We start from the raw sequence: 12990 nt of genomic DNA, 5'->3' as shown, positions 1-12990 counted from the left end.
GGTGCTGAAAATTGGCACTGATTGAAATTAGCACTAAACACTATTCTAAAATTGGCACTCAGACTTGGGTGCCATTTGGTACCAGGATCTGTGCCCAATTTTGGGTGTAAGGATTTACACTAACTGAAACCTGGGGTAAATTCTCACACCCAAATTAGGCATGGATCTCCCTTATTCTGCAACAACACATGCAAATTCTAATTCATCCATGCCCCTCCCATACCACACCCCCTTTTCTGAGCCATATGTAAAATTTATGTGTGGATCCCATCATCTAAATATGCATGCGTAAATTTAAATTAATACCAATTAGTGCTAATAATTGCTTTTTAGCACCCAATTATCAGTGCTGATGGGCTCGTTTGTCAATTAAATTGCATGCACACTAATCTTTTGGTTATCGCCTCTACTCTTATAATATCTTAGGTAAAAGCAAAGACATCTGAAAGAAGCAACACTATGATCATGGGAAGAACATTTGTTAAAGCATTCCTGTAAGAAGCTCGATGACTTCCCTGCTTTCATTGAATGGCACAGACAACTTTAGATGAGGGGTGTCAAACATACCACTCACCGGTGTTTCTACCTGATGAGCTTCTTCATCTGGCCCATGGAAAATTTATGGCAGGGAAAGGCATGAGAGCTTGCTGCTGCCAGTGCTGCTTCAGTATGCTGCTTCATTTGACTCTCCTCTCTATTAATTATCAAGAAATTAGTCCCTCTTCACCTCCCTCCCTTAATTGATAATTAAACTCAATCATGATTACCCGATATAAGCATTTCCAGAACAATCCAGCAAAAAACAGACATCATAGTTTCCTTATCATCCTGCTAGCCAAGTCCAGACTGATGGGCTATGTCATTCTGCCAGAATGGATGCAAAGATAAGGCTTTTCCAATGACATGAATATAAGGAATGGGGCTGCCCTGGAACCTGCCAGTATTTTCTACCTCCAGCAGATGGTTACAGTTTAGACTGGTGCAGCAGCATTTCTTTATGGCCAAACCTGGCTCTCTGGATCGCAGCCTATCCTTGTGGCCCCAATATTGGCCTATGGCCTGTAGGAACCTGTGGCATTTTGCACAAGCAATGTGTATTAAAAAAAAAACCCCAACCCTTACACTTCTCCAACAGCACTGAAGTGTGATGACATAATTGGTAACTACAAGAGCATATATTCTGCTGTTCCCAAAACAGCCTGTCCTTAACAAGAGGGTTTCGGTATGTCATAGATTCTGGTGTAATGTAAATAAGCGATTCATCAAGTCAAAATAAAATCTTGAAAATCTTGAATCTTGACAATTCTAAAATATAAGTAGTTAAGTTCAGAAAGGAAAAATTCAGAAAATATTAAAGAAAAAGCCCAGTTTTAAAATGTGTCTGTTGGCTCATCTCTCTGGCACTTACCATAGTATAAAGGAGAGTTCTTCAGCCTGAAGTTTTAGATAACAGCCGAAGATAGCTGTGCTTGCTAACCCAACAGCACCCAAAAAACTACAAAGCCTCTGAGAACTATACAGTAAGCAAAAGTGTCACCCAGACCTCTGTCCTGTATCTTGTATAGTGGGAATTGGGGAACTTCACTCCTGCTTCCTCTACCACCTTGGTCTGTCTATGAATTCCTCTCTGTCGTGAATTTCTGTAGCATCATCCAAAAGCTAGACACTTAAGTACTGCAGCCAATGGCGTAGCAAGGAGGTTGACACACCACCCTGATTACTCTTCATTTTTATTTATTGGGATTTAATAACCGCCTTTATGAAGAGATTCACCCAAGGTGGTATTGCAGCAAGTACAATTCAACATAAAACTTACAATTTTGTTAACAGCATAATGGTAGTAAAAAGACCAAATATAAATATAAATGCAGTGAGCGAGATAGAGTTAATATCAGTAATTTGAAACTTAGGAGTACCATGAATGAAACAGTTTCAAAAATATACTTATTAGCAGCACTGAAATTCAAATGAGATATAATGCATACTAAAAGGGGAGACATAATACTTATGAAGCATCTAATAAGCACAGATCAGAACATTCAAATAACATAGATATGACGCTAATATTTTTCTATAATACAGCTTATCCTATAGCCAAGGGGTCAAATGCAGATATTAGATGGGGACAAGATGGGTGATGCAGTATGTGTTGGGATAAACAGATGGGAGGCTAAACTCAAGGCAAGTTGTTTATACAGTTAAACAAGGTATCAGGAAATGATTTATTTAGTGTGTGTGATAAGCTAGTACTGGTGCAGAATGAGTATATAGTCAATCACCCTATGTATTAAAGACTTGGCTGAAGAGCCAGATTTTCACCTGCTTTCTGAAGTAGAGGTAGTCTGACTCTGGAGTATGTACCACAATATGTATTGCAATCTTCTCAGCAGCAGTCTTTACCATCCTTGTCAACGGTCAATTTAACATATAGGAGGAAAAGGGCCTTTTGTTATGTAGGTCCCTCTTTATGGAACTCTGGAAGAGATCAAACTGGCTATGCCACTCGAAGCTCAAATGATGAAGTTACGACAGTCTTATTTTGGTCACTCTATCAGAAGAGAGAGGTTACTGGAGAAGGACATCATGTTTGGGAAGATTGAAGGAACCAGGCGAAGAGGTCTACCTGCAATGTTGAAGACAAACGTGGGGATGACGCTGGAGGACCTTTCCATACTAGCACAAAACCACTTTCTTTTTAGATCCACAATTCATCAAGTCAGTAGGACTCAAACATGAGTCAATGGCACCTAACAACAATTTGAAGAAAGTGGCACATGAGGTCAGACAGTTGCTTGAAAATTATCTCATCTAGGGTAGGAGCAGATTAACATGTTCTGCTATAGGATATGCAGCCAAGTGTCATTCCTTGCATGTGTTGGTGGCTGGAGGCATGCCACTGACTTCTGTACTGCAGCAGCATGTGGAGGAGGGGAGCAGCTCACCAATTAATTTCTTTGGCTGGTGAGTCGTCAGCATTTTCATCAGCCTTTTAATGGGAGCTGCATGTTTGGAGGGGGCCTGGGCCCAAACTGAGAGGCCCAGGCCCCTCCCCCCATGGCTATACCATGGGACTGAGCATAGAACACCCTCTCCCACCTAATAAAATTCTCGCCAGGTTTAACTTGCTGTATGCTCCGACCGCCTCTTCCTGCATTAAAGTCGGGCCTTACCAATCAGGAGCTGCGTGTTAAAGTAGCTCCTGATTGGTAAGAACATAAGAAGGTGCCTCCGCTGGGACAGACCAGAGGTCCAACCTGCCCAGCGGTCCGCCCACGCGGTGGCCCATCAGGCCTATCGCCTGAACAGTGGTCCCAGACTAATTTTGTAACTTACCTCTAATCCTCTAATCCTATCCTTATAACCTACCTCTACTCCTATCTGTACCCCTCAATCCCTTTGTCCTCTAGGTACCTATCCAAACCTTCTTTGAAGCCCTGTAGCGTGCTCCTGCTTATCACTTCTTCTGGTAGCGCGTTCCATGTATCCACCACCCTCTGTGTGAAAAAGAACTTCCTGGCGTTTGTTCTAAACCTATCCCCTTTCAATTTCTCCGAGTGCCCCCTTGTACTTGTAGTTCCCCATAATTTGAAAAATCTGTCCCTATCTACTTTTTCTACACCCTTCATGATTTTGAAGGTTTCTATCATGTCCCCTCTAAGTCTCCGCTTTTCCAGGGAGAAAAGCCCCAGCCTTTTCAGTCTGTCAGTATATGAGAGGTCCTCCATGCCCTTTATTAGCTTAGTTGCTCTTCTCTGGACTGAGTTTAGTGCAGGAAGAGGCGGTCGGAGCATACAGCGAGTGACTTCCTTCACTCGCCGGCGCTCCGGCTGCTCTCTCCTGCCTCTCCAGCTGTCCTCTCCTGGTTGGCAGTTCACGGTCGGAAAATACCGCAAATGAATAGGACCGTGAACCGCCGACGGCGAATGACCGGGTGAACACTGTATTTTAAAAACTCGCTTTATTTTGGATTGTCCATTGTAGCAAATTCCATAAATGAGACACATGTACAGGATTTGAAGCAAATTTCAGCCAACTGTTTGAGGGCCACAATGGGGGACTTTGTGGGCTGCACACAGTCCTCGGGCTACCTGTTGGAGACCACTGCTATAGTGCATCCTGTGGTACTCCTTTTTTTTTTTTTTTTTTTTTTGCTACATTAGGTGCGCATTAGCACCTAATGCATTAATAAAATGGCTTCTAAGACATAAGAATTGCAATAATGAGTCAAATCAAAGGTCCATCTAGCTCAATATCGTGCTTCCAACAGTGGCCAGTCCAGGTGACAACTACCTGGCAGTGACTTTCTCCGAGTTCATCTTAACAGTTTATGGACTTTTCCTCCCAAAATTTGTCCAAATCTTTTCCAAACCCAGCTATATTAACAAATTTTACCAACTTCCATACTTCCAGAGCTTAACTATTCATTAAGGAGCTCATTTTCAGAAAAGATAGATGTCCAAAAGACATCATAAACCAGCACTTGGATATCTTTCTAGACAAAATGTTCAAGCAGGCATTCTCAAAACAGACTTTCTAGACATCTTTCTCGTCGTTTTGTCTTCAGTGCTTCCAGATCGTAAGGGGGCATTTTAGAGGCGCATTTTGGGAGGGCTTAGGACTTGTACGCTCAGCAAGGTTAATGAAACCTTTAAAAGAAAACATTCAGAGCTTTTTTTTTTTAGACGTTTGGAGCTAGACCTTAATTTAAAAGGATCTAAATACTAAAATGGTACCCAAACTGACCAGATGACCACTGAAATGATTAAGGCCTGACCCCCCTCTTCCCCCTCCCTGTGATAACCAACCCCCTCCCACCACCCAAAGATGTGAACAAAACAGTACATTCTAGTATAGTAGAAGATCTCATGCCCTGTTCATTTTTCCACCCGTTCAGGGTTGTAAAACCAAGAAATTTTTTGATCAAACACTAGCATTTCAGGCAGCTTCCTACGATAAAGAATTTCGATAGTTGTTGCTTACAGCTTGTTCTTATAAACATGTTAGAACCCAGTTGAAAACTTATCTCTTCTCAAAATTAGTTCTATTGTGTTTCTTCTGTTATTTTCATAAGGGCTATTGTTGTGGTGTACAGGTGGGTACAGTAAGTTTTGGGTGGGTTTCGGAGGGCTCACCATATAATATAGGTAAATTATGGTGACGTGTACTTTTAATGTGATGTTTACTGCAGTACCCCCTAGTGTGCCCCCTCTGTTCTGCTCAGATGTCTGGGTGGCCAGAGTGCTAAGAATGCTGGCTGCTCGTATGTTCCAAAGACTTGTTTTAGTGTGTTTTTCATTTGGACCTTTTCGTATTCAAAAATGGCCAGAAAAGATAGATGTACTAAGGGCCAAAACATCTAGGTAGGTCAGATAGGTCATTTTTGAGAGAAAAAAAAAAGATAGATGTTTTGCAGTTTTGAAAATGGGCATTTTCTCTACAGGATTTTTGGATATCTTTCCCAAAATGTCCAATCTCAGATTTAGACGTCCTTTCGAGAATGCCCCTCTAAGAATTAGAGAAAAAAAGAATGAGGGTTAAATTAAATGAACATATATAAACTCAGAGAAGAGTTTCAAGTTTATTAAAATTTTTTATACCGCTTAATCAAATTTCTAGGTGGTGTAAAATGAAAAAAATTACCATAAAAACAAATTAAAACTAGAAATACTAAACAAACCAGGGTAGGATAATAGGACATATAACAAGACATATAAACTTACTTCACACAATTGGGGGGAAAAAAGGACAAGAACTACAATCTTTGAAGAAAAGAGCACAGTAAGAGGAAAAAACAATAGGTGAGGGTAAAAAGCTATAAAGCTTTGTTTTGCTCCTTAAAAGGAGAGTGATTGTCCAAAAGCATCCTGGAACAAGAACGTTTAAAATTTAGATTTAAATTGATTTAATACAGATTCGATGCGTAAGTGATTAGGCAGCGAGTTCCAGAGAGAAGGTGCAGTGACTGTGAATGTGAGCCCCCCCCCCCCCTAAAAACAAAGATCACTGCCAGACAGATGTAGAAAAGATGAAGTGGAGAGAAAAGAAATGGAAAGGCAAACCTGGAAAAGAATTTAGGGGAAGACTGAGACAAAGAAAGTGGAAAAGAGTCTTGAACCAGCCCAATTAGAAAAATAAAATGAACAGACAACAAAAGGTAGAAAAGAAAGATATTATTTATTGTTTTTAAGGATTGTAATGTGTCTGCTTTGGGCAATGTTTTTTGTATTTTGCAGAGCACATGAGAAAATGTATTTCTATTTTTCTTTTACCAGTATTTAACTGCTTATAGAGTCTGATTTTCTTGCTCAGTCGCACACGCAGATGGGCAGATCCTCATGTGATACAAAATAGGGAATCATAAGAAAAAAAACACCAAAACTTGACAAAAATAAAAATAGAGACACCCCCCAGTGTCTCCATTTCTGGTTTTGTCAAGTTTCTTTTTTTTCTTGTGATTCCCTATTTTATATCACATGAGGATCTGCCCATGTTCTGCGTGTGCAACTGAGCTGAAGGATTCTGCTAGAATGTAGGTTCTCAGTAGGAATGTGTAACAATTCAGCTTCTTTCCAGTAGGTATATTAGTAGTCTAGGGCCCAGTGTAATATTTATAGCACTGTCTTTTCATAGGTGGGTTAGGGCTGTTATGATTTGGTAAGTTTCCTATATAGGTTTTGAATGTCTGTCTTTTTGCAAGGTTTTGTGTTAATTTGTAAAGTGTCTAACACTATTTGAAAGCAGACTCTGGGGCAAAGGCCACCAAAAGTGGCCCTTGTCACCCAAAATAAAAATGTTCAGGACTAGTGGCCTCCACAACCCATCTTATTTAAAGAAACTACTGATAGTGGTAGGAGCTGTGCTATTCATTAGGCGATGATCACAATCTGAATATTTTTTGTATGACAAATTGTAAAGAGAATTAAATCAATTTTTGAGGAACACGGAATTTGTGATATAGAACTGGAGTTTCAAGAATTATATTGAGCTTCTGTCCAATCCTGTAGAAATCCAGACTTCACTCCCACACAGAAGAATTCGTTGACTGATTTTATCGATTATAATGGCACTTTTTCGTGATAGCTGAAATGAGCTGGAGGGGGAGGGTTTCTTTATGTATAAAGGCCTCGGCATCTTCTATTACTAATTTAAAAGTGGAGGGTGGAGGAGGATGTGCTGAAATGTCATTTTGCTTGCCCGTAATTAGCTTTCCCCTCTGTTGCCACCCTAAATATTTCTGTTTAGAGACTCCACTGTCTACTGTGTTTTCTCGAAAATAAGACCTACCCCGAAAATAAGCCCTAGCATGATTTTCGGGGTAGGTCTTAATATAAGCCCTACCCCCAAAATAAGCCCTAGTCCCTGGATTCACCGGCAGCAGTGCTTCCTTCCGCCCTCTCTCCCCCTGCCTCCGCCGCACAGCTGAACCTCCGCTGACTCTCCCATCTTTCCATCTCTCCCTTCTGTCCGAATCCTGCCGATCCTCTCACCGCGAGACCTACTACCTCCCTCCATTAAGCAGCATTGGCAGCACTCTAAACAGGCTGCTTTGCGGACTTCTCCTGCCATGGCATTTCGTCTGCCGCATCACTGATGATGTTATCAGCAATGCGGCGCACAGAAGACCCCAGCAGGAGAAAGCCACGAAGCAGCCTGTTTAGAATGTTGCCAATGCTGCTCTGTGGAAGGAGGTATGTAGGTCTCGTGGTTGGTGGGGTTCAGATGGGAGATGGAAGGATGGGATGGTCAGCGGGGGTTCGGCTGCGCAGCGGGGGGGGGGGGGGCTGCTCAAGGGATATGCTGCAGTTGCACGGAAGGGAGAGATAGAAGCTGGGCAAGGGTTCTGCTGCACAAGGGATGGGAGGCAGGGATAGAAAGATGCTGTGCACAGTGCAAGGGTTCTGTTGCACAGAGGGGTGGGAGAGAGGGAGGGATAGAAAGATGCTGCAGAGGGAAGGCACAAGGGGATGGGTGAGAGGGGAGGAAAGATTCTGCACATGTGGAGGAGAGAAATGAAAGAGGAAGAATTGGGGTGGAGGAGAGGAAGGGAGAGATGATCATTGTACATGAAAAAAATAAGACCTACCCTTAAAATAAGACCTAGTGCGTTTTTTGGGCCCAAAATTAATAAAAGACTGTCTTATTTCCGTGGAAACACAGTATATGTCCAGGAGGAAGGAGCGAGGGAGAGAATGGAAACAGAGAGATATGGAGTTAGATGAAGGAAGGAAGAGAAATGGATTAGAGAAAGAGGCAGGAAATAGGTGGGAAAGAGACAGAAGGGGTGACAAGGTGGTATTGGGTTAGGAGGAAGGAGAGAAGCTAATGGGGGAGAAAAAGGGGAGGGTCAGGGAAGAAGAGGGGAAGAATAGAGAGATGGGGGAAAAGGGGAAGGTGGGTGAAGAGAAAAAGGAAAGAGTTGTTAGCGATAAAGTGAGAGATAGTAAGGCAGTGGGGGAGGGGAAAGAGAGGTTGTTATGACTGCAAGCTGGACATTAACATCCTATAAAGATGTCCAGTATAATGGGTTATAATGAATTGAAAGCAGTAGTTCTCAGCTTAATTGGCTCAGACAAAGAAGTTTGTTAACAGATGCAGTTAATGAGCTTGTATCTCCTGAGGCTCCATTAGCCTAGAGAAGTACTGTGTCCAAGGGAGGCTGTGTGAAGCATACTCTTTGGCTGCTTTTCCTCCACAGGAAAAGTAAAGGAGAACTCAAGATTGTGGCAGATGTAAGAACTCCCCAAACAATCCAGGAATGAGCCTGGGCCTATCTGCAGTTCTAGCAAAGTATCAGGTTCTGGCCCTCATATGACTTTCCTCTCCCCTCTTCTCCACAACACTAATCCACTATTATTTGATCCCCATGAGCATTCAGTTACCTCTGTCACTGCTCTGTGTACAGCCACTAGGTGTCACTGTAAGCACAGCAGCTGTCTCCCTGTCCAGCAAATCCCTGTACTTCCTCAATTTCAAAGATAGCCCAGTGCAGCTGCCCTAGGAACGCCCCTGAAGCTAGACTCTGTGGGGGCAATTCTATAACTGGGCTTTATCAGGGCTGTGAGACTACACTATGATGAAAATTAAGTGCAATTTCTGTTATAGAATGCTAGAGTAAATTGTCAATTATGTGCCTACAACGTGGCACTTATGCATATAAGTTACAGTATTCTGCAGTTTAGGTTTGTAAATGGAAGACATGCCCATGCCCTATCCATGCTCCTCCCCCTGTGAACACCCTTGCCATTTGCGCACTAACTTTGTACGAGCAGAATGCTGCTCACCGCTGTGACTTGCACATGTAATTGGTGCATATTTTTAGGCAACCTGCTATAGAACGAGGAGGCATGTGGTCAGGCTCAGACTGCAACTGGCCAGTTTTTGAGAGAAAATCCATAAGTGGGGGAGGAGGGAGCAAGAGTGACATATTTGCATTTGTCATTTTTTTTCACCCTGGATTGCCACTCCTTTAATAGAACTACCAGTAAACTAGCCAAAACATTTGCAGGAAAATACATATGTAGACGGTTATCAAGAGTAGCAGCCTCTGGGGGGCAGCAAAGAGCAGCTGACGTCAAAAAAACATGAGCCTACTCCTGGAGGAATTCTGCACAACTGTGTCAAATACTTCCCATTTTACCAGGTGTAATCACTGAATACAAGTCTATCGATACTGGAAGATTGGGATAAATAAATTTCCGGGCAATGCCAGGTAATCAGCTAGTATATCTATAAAGGTGAGAAGCAGTATGATCTTTATTATGTAGTTTGACGGATAAATCATAGAGATCAGAAATTTTATGTAAGGCAATAAATGACAGGGAGCTTTTACAAAGTACAGATCTCAGTTATAACCAGGAAAACAACTGGTTATCAGAGCGAGCATATGTGGATTGAGCTTCTGAGAAGGATCTCCAGCGTTTTGTATGAGGATCAATAAAGAAGGCAATCTCCCAGATGCTAAGGGCTTGTCAAGAGGGCAAGGAGATCATTTTCTTATCAATTAAAAATATTGGATTATTCCAAATTAATTTATTAAATGAGATGGATATGAGAATCACCAAAAGAGAGTCAAGATATTTAAATGAATCATAGGTATATTTTATAATAGGGTTGTCTTTTCTTCATTTAGTAAGAGACATGCCAACTATTTTAGATAATAGGAGTAGGAACATGTAAGTTTATTCAAAGGATAACCGTCTAGGGTTAGCAGATAAATTTGATGGTAGAATCCACTCTATACCCTGTCTCAGGATAAATGATTTGTGGTATTAAAAATAGGTCTGGGAAATTAACCCCACCTGAAAATTTAGGAGTCTTTAATTTCTTCAAGGAATTTCTCGGGGTTTTATTATTCCATAGAAAGGTAGTAAGTAGTTTTTCCACGGATTTATGAAAATGTAATGGGAATAATAAAGGGAGAATACTGAATAAGTAAAGAATTTTAGGGACTACCATAATTTTTAGCGAGTCCAATCTCCCCCACTAGGATAGATTAAGAGGGGACCATGGATAAATAGCATCTTTAATTAATCTTATAAGATATAAACAAATATCTATTGAAATGGATACCTAAGGATTTAATAGAATAAGAGACCCATCATAAAGAGATATTGTTTATGTAAAGTAAGGTACAGTGGTCATTTAAGGGCATAAGCTCATTTTTATTCCAGCTAATTTTTTAACCAGAGAAGCTGGAGAAATAATTGATGGTGTCAATCAATGCAGACATGGAATTCACAGGATCTATTAAAAAAAGAAGGATATCATCTGCATATGCAGATAATTTATATTCATCAGCACCAAACACAAGTCCATGTATGTTTTGATTTTGTCTAATTGCAATCAATACAGGTTCTAGAGCTAAATTGAAAAGAAAAAGTTGAAATGGGGCACCCTTGTCTAGTACCTCGATGAAGTGTAAATGGGTCAGAGAGATCACCTTTAGGCATAATTTTTGCAGATGGAGAAGTATAAACATTTTAAACATGTGGATAAATTCTGAAGGAAATCCAAAATGATCCAAAACAGTAAATAAATATGTCCATTCTACCTGATCAAAGGCCTTTTCCGCATCTAAGGAAACAGATATACTGTAACTGAATGATTCTTTGATCGGTCAGAGTGTAGCATGTTGCAAAACAGTCTAGTATTATCAGCCCCATATCTATTCTTCAAGAAACCAACTTGATCTTTGTGAATAAGAGGCTGAGAAGTTTAGTATAGATTTTATAGATCAGATCTAATAGGGAAATAGGACGATAATTTTGAACAAGTTTAGGGTTTCTGCCAGGTTTAAGTAAACACGTGTTGGGTCCTGTATCCCTAGCGGACTAGGTCCTTTAAGGCTCTTATGTGGATGATTTACTTTTATGTGGATGGAATTATTTTATTTGGATGGTTTTAGTGTACCTTTGGAACTTTGATACTTTCAAATAAAGTCCATTTGGGAACATCGTCACTCCACAGAGTTTTTTTGGTTTGCTCTGGATTTTCTTCTTTGTGGATAATTTGGGGTCAATTCCTTTTGTTTTTTGCATTTTGCTAAAAAGAACAGCTCCTCTTCTTCATATTTAACATTTGTAGAGAAATGGTCTGCATTGAAATCTTATCTGTTTTCTCAGCTTTAAGAAATGTGTCGCTTTCCTGTCTCGTGTATGGCTTGTTGCTCTGTTCAGTGATCTTTTTGTTATATGAAAATTTGAATAAATAAATGAAGACTAAAAACCCCTGGTTTGGACCTGATTGAAACTGTATAACAAAAATAGGCATTTAACAGGCAGAGCTTTAGAACAGAGGAAATCCGTGAGGATGGTGAGGAGACAGTAGCAATATGGTGGGGATGAGGTCGAATGGAAAATAATTGACTGGGGATAGGGATCAGATTATGGCCCCATGCACACCTCTACTTTAGAATAAAGGTAGCTGGCAATTTAGCGAAAATTGGGTTGGTTTCTACCAATGACAGTTTTCAGGATAGTGATAAAAAAGTTTGACATTTGCAGTTTCTCTTTTCTCTTTTTTTTTTAGTTTGAAGATTTTTATTGATTTTAATATACAATAAGTACAAAAAAAATTGTTTTCTCTTTTCTCTTATTGATCCTAACCATATACCCTTAGCTGCACAAGTTGCCTGGACCCTTTCTCTCAGTAAACCTCTTTCCCAATGGGCTGATCAGAGAAATCAGTGAGAGTCTTTGCTTGCCAATTGTTCTCACATTCATGCTGGAAGAGGACTTCAACAGCGAGGCCAAATTCTGCCTTAATTTAAAATATTTTCTCTAACTGTGGCTGTTGCACTAATATATTCTGCTAAGTTCTCTATTTTGACCTGTGTACCCTTATTAAAAAATTGCTCTTTAATAAATACAGGATAGGAGATTGGTTTCACTTCAAATATGGTATACACTGGGCCCTTACCCTCACTCTATCCACCCCTAGGATCACACTTCCTATTAGTCTACCCCATTCATAGTCCATCCTCTTCAGTTAAGTCTACTAGCTCCGTCCAGAGCTAGAGTTGAGCATTGCAAATAGAGGTCTCTTTTTCTGATCATTTTTACATCAATATTTATTTTAAAAAGAGATTTAAAAAAAAAAAAAATTCATATTACTGAGTTACCCCCCTTTTACTAAGATACAGTAGAGGTTTCTACCATGTCCCACAGCGCTAAATGCTCCGACACTCATAGAATTCCTATGAGCGTCGGAGCATTTAGCATCCCGAACTGTGGTAGAAACCTCTACCGTGGCTTAGTAAAAAAAGAAAAGGGGGGGGGGGATAGTTTGTTGGAATATTTCCTCTAGCTTAAGGGGATTAGTTCATTTTTCCTATTTTAGGGAATTTGTTGGCTTTTTTAGAACTTTCTTTCTTTATCTCCATTTCAAGCGAGAAGCAATTATATACTGTATTTTAAAGTCTCACCACTTCCAAATCATACTACATCAGTGGTCTCAAACTCAAACCCTCTGCAGGACCATATTTTGGATTTG

Source organism: Geotrypetes seraphini, chromosome 3 (assembly GCF_902459505.1).
Source record: "Geotrypetes seraphini chromosome 3, aGeoSer1.1, whole genome shotgun sequence".
NCBI classification, from domain to species: domain Eukaryota; kingdom Metazoa; phylum Chordata; class Amphibia; order Gymnophiona; family Dermophiidae; genus Geotrypetes; species Geotrypetes seraphini.
The sequence above is the reverse complement of the archived record's forward strand: the minus strand, read 5'-3'. Positions refer to the sequence as shown.